We start from the raw sequence: 5,504 nt of genomic DNA on the forward strand, positions 1-5,504 counted from the left end.
TTATTTTTCAGAATCTTACAGGAGGGAAGTCAAGGTAGGAACTTAAAACGAAAACAATGGAGAAATATTACTTTCTGTCTTGCTCTCAGGCTCATGCTTAGCTAGCTTAGGAACACCTGCCTGGGGAATGGCAATTCTTACAGTAGCCTGGGCCCTCCTACATCAACTAGCAGTCAAGACAACCCCCCTCCATAGGCATGTTCACAAATCAGCCATATATAGAACATATGTATATAATGTTCTAGAAATCTCTGACAACATTGTTAGGTAGTATTTTTCCATTTGCAGTTCTATCTTCCCTTTCTGTTTCTAAGACTCAGAGAGAATTAAACATTTATCCTTCCTAGTAAGCTTTGGCAAGTACTAAGATTACTACCCAGACATTTTTTAAAAGCAAAATTAGCATTGCTTTCTTAATGCAAAAGCAAAGGCAGTTAGTTCTTTCAGTCATATAAGAACCAAGCTCATTAATCAAGTATTGGCCACAGAAAATGAAACTCTTAAGTCTTTGAGAAATAATGTCTTTGGTCCTGTTTAGCTGAGTGAAAGATTTAGACAAACAGAAAGTGGAAATCTGGACTTTGCTCCTCACCAGAATGTTTGGTCTAAAGTAGGTCAGACCCCGCTGCAACTAATCTTAACAATTCTCTTTTTAATTCTCTCACTGGCTACACTTAGCAGCTTAGAGGGAGGAAAATTCATCCAATTAATTAAAGAAAAACTGCAAGAGAGAAAGAAGGCCTCCTGAAGTGGGGGTGATCTCTGTCTCCACCCCCAATGAGTTCATCAACATGAGAATGATTATCGGAAGAAGAACTGGCCGGAGGTAATCATTATCTCCCGGATGCTTCGGTGCCTGCCCCGCTGACCTCAAGTATTCCTTCTCTCTCCTGGCGTTTGAGAAGGGTGCTGACACAGCTCTGGCTGAAGCCCAGACCATGCCTCGAAAAGACAAGAGAAACCTCGAATGACCCTCAGCCCTCCAACACTGCCATCCCCCTGAGAAAGCCCGCCCAACGAAGGGCTTCGGTTCTCAGTTCAGCACAAAGCTGCCGGAGGTACAGATTTTGACAGTGTGTGGATGAAGGGTGCAGGCTGAAGGTGTTCATAGTCTAAGCTGGTGTGGGCTCATAGCTGCTAAATCCAAGCCCTTGCTTTTCCTTGGCCTCTCCCGTGGATTCCCACCCGCACCACAGGGCAGGACCCTTGTTTCCAGGACTACCTTTGCCAAAGAGCTGGTTAAATATCCTTCTGAATTATGGCTTTGAGACTTCCCAGGCACTTAAGCTCCTTTTCTAAACCATCACAGGCCAACAGAATCTGCGGGGTTTTAAGGGATTTTTACAGGTTCTGTGGCTTATTCTTTGACCACATTAAAATCCAAAGAATTGCCTCAGAAACTGTATTCGTTCCTTTTCTTGTTGCTGTGACAAAGTAGCAGACAAAAGCAACTAAAGAAGGAAGGACAGGATGAGGAGGGGTGGCAACAGGAGCTTGAGGCAGCTTTAGTCACACTGCCTAAGCGTCAGGAAACAGAGGGAGATGTGCTGCTGTTCGGCTGGGTTTTTTGTTTGGTTTGGTTTGGTCTTTGGGTTTTTTTTTCCTCCTCTTCCTCCTCCATCTAGTCATTCATTCATCCATTCACTGACATGGTCTCACTATGAAGGCTTGGACCTAGCTGTGCAGACCAGGCTGGCCTCAAACTCACAGAAACCTGCCTGCCTCTGCCTCCAGAGTGCTGAGATTAAGAGTGTTCACCACCATGCCTGGTACTGGATTCTAATTCTCAGTCTCAGAATGACATTGCCTACGGTTTAGGCGCGCCTTCGCTCCTCGGTTAACCAAATCTAGGCACTGCCTCACAGACACACCCAGAGTCCTGTCTCTGTGGTGATTCTAGATGCTGTCAAGTTGATAATCAACACAAACCATCACAGGGACTCTTTATTAAGACACCCAGGGGGGCTAGAGAGATGGCTCATCGGTTAAGAGCACTGGCTGCTCTTCCAGAGGTTCTGAGTTCAGTTCCCAGCAACCACATGGTGGCTCACAACCATCTATAATGAGGTCTAGTGCCCTCTTCCAGCATGCAGGTGTACATGTAAGCAGGACATTGTATACATAATAAATAAATCTTTAAAAAAAAAAAAAAGACACCCAGAAGTTAATGCCTTCATGACCAACCAACCTAGGATGGCACAATTACTATCAACAAATTCTTTCTTCTGCGTATCTGAAAGATAAAGCCTGTCTTCTAAGACTTCTTTGTGAGGACTTGTTCTTTATTGTCACATTTTATTTTTCTAATGTTATTGTCCTCTTCGGTCATTGCCAAAAATATGCCATCCATCAAACCATGCTCCAAGCCGATATGTAATGAAAGCATTTATAACATAGGCTATTTGTGAGTTTCAGGGCATTTGAAAAAGCAGTATTGCCCTCAGGAAGGCTGACTTTCAAACTGGAGTCCAAACAAGGTCTATTCTGCTAGCTTCCATTTTCCAGCTATTAGCATGGTACATGATAAGATATCTCAACGAACAGAAGCTGTTACTGACAGCCACTTACAGTGGATTTGTAGAGCACATAAGGCGTTTTACAAGGCTGTAGGGATAGTAAAAACAGGGATCCAGTCCCTCGAGCAGTGACAGTCTAAGGGAATGCCAGGGAAAAGCCTGGAGTGTCAGAAAAAGTTCTCCAGAACGAATAACAGAGACAGTCTGAGGAAATTATGAAAATTTACCAGATACGCAGTGTGACTTTAATCTTAATGGGACCTGGACTTGATACAGTTTTGGAGAGGTGTGTGGTGGGGAAGGACCCTAATCCAGAATGGGTGGTGCATTCCTAAGGTTTCCTAGGGACAGCAGAGACATACTACTGCCTGCCTTCATTTCTTGCTGGTGAGTGTGTCCATCCTGTTGTCTGTTGTCATTGCTGCTGCTGTCCCTCACTGACATTAGACCCCAGCTTCTTTGCATTTCTAGTTCAGACTGAAGACCAGTGACCTCTCTAGAATACACCCCAACCCCAGGCCTTCAGCGCCAGACTGAAACTGGTGTGTCTCTCGCCTTGTGGATGGAGTAGTTAGTGGGTTCTCTCCATCCTCAGCGTGCAGACAGCCATTGTTAAACTACCCAGTCTAGACTGTGTGGGGCAATCTAACACATTGCCTTTGTGATATATATTGATTCTTCTGTTTTGTTCCTCACTGGCCAATATAGATGGGAGTAAGAATAGATGGAGGACATTTGAGGCAGGGACCAGCTCCAAAGAATCTAGGGTACTCTGAGGACCAAGCCTCTGAGTGGGTATGTTGAGAAACAGAAGTAAGATGGGGAGGCATGGTTAGAATACAGAACATATGCTTCGTTGAGGGCTTGGGTTAAGTCTCGTCTTCCTTTCTTTTCCTCCTGCTGTGATAAATACTCTGACAGAAGCAACTGAAGGAAGAAATGGTTCATTCTGGCTTACATCCAAGGAAGAGTTCATCAGGTAGTAGCAGCTTGAAGCAGTTGGCCGTGTGGTATCCACAGTCCAGGGTTGGAATGCATGCTAGTGCTCAGACAGGCTTCTCCATGGTGGAAGCCCAGGATCCCAGCCCAAGCAATGGTCCCACCCACAATGAAGGTGAGTCTTACCATGTCAATTACAGTAATAAACAGTCCCCAGCAGCCTTGCCCATAGGTCCTTTTCCAGGTGATGCTAGATCCTCTCAATTGACGATTAACATAAACTCCACATGCAAGTGTCCATCAAATAATGTTCAAGCTGTAACTGTTCACTTACTGGCCGCCATTCTAGTCTATGTGGATGTTACTTGGTCTCATTACAGCTTCTAAAACGTGGTCCTCTGTGAGGCCTGGCATCAGGAGAAAGTGAGTTCTACAGCACAGCTACCTGGAGGATGAGAGGACCTTAAGGTGCTTTCAACCCCAATTCAGAAAGGCCTTAGCAGCCGGCTTCCTGTGCTCAGCACCCTCTGAGGCCTGTGGGAGGAAGGGTGGAACAGAAGGAAGAACAGGCTCTGTGGTGGTTATTTTTCTATTGTCAGAAAAATTGACAGCATCTAGAATCAGCTGGGATGGGAGAGATTGTCCAGATCAGGTTGGCCTGTGGGCATGTCTGTGGGGGATTGTGTTCATTACAGGAATTGAGATGGGAAGAACCACCCATTGTGGGTGGCACCATTCCCTAGGAAGGGAATTCTGAACTGCAAAGGCCAAGAGAGAAGCTGGGCAGCAGCATGCATGCATTAGTTTGTGGCCCCCTGCCCTTGATTGTGGGTGTGATATGACTAACACATTGGCTTGACCTCCCAGAAGTGATGGACGGAAACCTGAAATTGTGATCCCAATAAACCCTTTCTCTGCTAAGTTGCTCCTCGGGTAATCTTTTATCTCAGCAGCAGGAAGAGAAAATAACACAGATTCCATCTCTAGTTCTACAATTCCCAGGCTGAGGGCCAGGTGCCAACAGCTAAGTGTACCCCATGGAACTGCAATGACCCCGCATCCTACCTGTCCTGCCTCAGGCCATGCTGGCTTTTAGGGTTCAGATGTCTGGAGTAGTGTGCAGGGGTCACCTCCACGAAGCAGGGAGGGCTTGTCTGGTCCCGTCTTCTGCTGTCCCTTCCCATCTTCCTGTATTCCACAGTCTACCTGTGCACAGGTGAGTGGAGAGGAAAACGAGTCTGGGACTCACCGTGTGTCACCAATTCAAGAGCTTGAGAAGTCTGATTCTGTAACTTGTGAGCACCGAGGAGAGGAATTTTAAAAAGCTGATTCTCGGGATGAATTAGTAACAAGCTTCTGCTAAATTTTTAAAGTCATGCTTGTCATGCCGTTCAGTGGTCGTTAGCCTTTCGGAAGAGTTCACAGGGTTTTAGTTTTGTAGCTTACAAGACATTCAGAGTTTGAGGAGAGACTATGTATATCTAACTCTCAGGGAATGCTCCACCCCCACTCCCACCCCCACCCCCACCCCACTCTGTGTTCAGCAGGTGTAGGTGCTCCTACCAGGAAAGGCCAGAGTCCAACCTTGTTTTCTATCCCTCAGGTGTGGCTCATCTCATTTTATGAGACAGTGTTTCTCACTGGCCTGGAGCTTACTGAATAGACTAGTCTGTCTAGCTAGTGAGCCCCAGGGGTTCACCTGTGTCCACCTCCTCACTGGGATTACAGGTGTGACTATCACACCTGGCTTTTAATGTTAGAGAAGGAACTTGTATCCTTTATAATTGCAGAGCAAGTACTTTACGAACTAAACCATCTCCCAGCCCTAAAGCCAAGCAAGTTCTTTCTAAAGCATGAATAAACACTGCTGTCTCTAGGGCACCCCAGACTCCTAGCATACCCCAGTGGGGCAGCCACCTTCCTTCTGGATTCCATCTCCCCATCTGTTTTCACCCTTCAGGCTCAGACCTTTCTCTTCTTGCCCAAGGTCCTACAAGTCTTTCCCATAACCAATGCTCACAGTAAGTGCCTACACTCTAAACTATGGGT

General features: G+C 46.1%; 1 long non-coding RNA gene across 1 annotated transcript; it reads left to right on the top strand.

Moving 5' to 3' along the window:
- Positions 1 to 642: 642 nt before the first annotated feature.
- On the top strand, positions 643 to 4,350 carry LOC132649005 (uncharacterized). The gene is made up of 3 exons (XR_009587388.1): positions 643 to 1,058; positions 3,438 to 3,630; positions 3,836 to 4,350. It is a non-coding gene; the product is annotated as an uncharacterized LOC132649005 (long non-coding RNA).
- Positions 4,351 to 5,504: the final 1,154 nt, after the last annotated feature.

Source organism: Meriones unguiculatus, chromosome 18 (genome assembly GCF_030254825.1).
Source record: "Meriones unguiculatus strain TT.TT164.6M chromosome 18, Bangor_MerUng_6.1, whole genome shotgun sequence".
NCBI lineage: Eukaryota > Metazoa > Chordata > Mammalia > Rodentia > Muridae > Meriones > Meriones unguiculatus.